The sequence below is a fragment of the Penaeus monodon genome, chromosome 23, assembly GCF_015228065.2.
Source record: "Penaeus monodon isolate SGIC_2016 chromosome 23, NSTDA_Pmon_1, whole genome shotgun sequence".
Classification (NCBI taxonomy): domain Eukaryota; kingdom Metazoa; phylum Arthropoda; class Malacostraca; order Decapoda; family Penaeidae; genus Penaeus; species Penaeus monodon.
Window position 1 is genome coordinate 38,201,821 of NC_051408.1, and position 463 is coordinate 38,202,283.

Here is a 463-nt window from a genome sequence, read left to right on the forward strand (position 1 = left end):
TGTGAACACTTAAGTTTAATCAAGTGGTTAAGACTAATACCCAGTCATGCATTTCATTTCAGACAAATATGCAAAAAAATGAGTATAGAACTTAATTCACCTGAGATCTATTGTTTAGCACCATTTCAGGCAGTGTGGTTTGGTTAGTCCACATAAGCAAAGTCCATTAACATGATACAAGTTTTAATACAGTGCAATTTATGAAACAGTTTAGCACCACATTAGCACTTACAGTATGGGTTTTTCACATTCATCATAAAAGTAACAAGGAAAAGATTATTAGTCACTGCCAATGCATGGAAATATCCCACAACACTCATTGTTTGTTCTGAGCAACTTTTGTACTTCATATACAAAACAAATATAAAAAAAACACACCATGAACAAAACATCTATGTCACTGCCCTGCACTCACGATCTTCACACTTACTAAATATCCTATCTTAATCTACTGCTTTAATAC

General features: G+C 33.3%; 1 protein-coding gene across 1 annotated transcript in view; it reads right to left on the minus strand.

Annotated features, from left to right (window-relative positions):
- Positions 1–463, minus strand: part of LOC119587995 (prolyl 3-hydroxylase 1-like) — a gene marked incomplete in the record, with an annotated part of 17,669 nt that overhangs the window by 7,945 nt on the left and 9,261 nt on the right.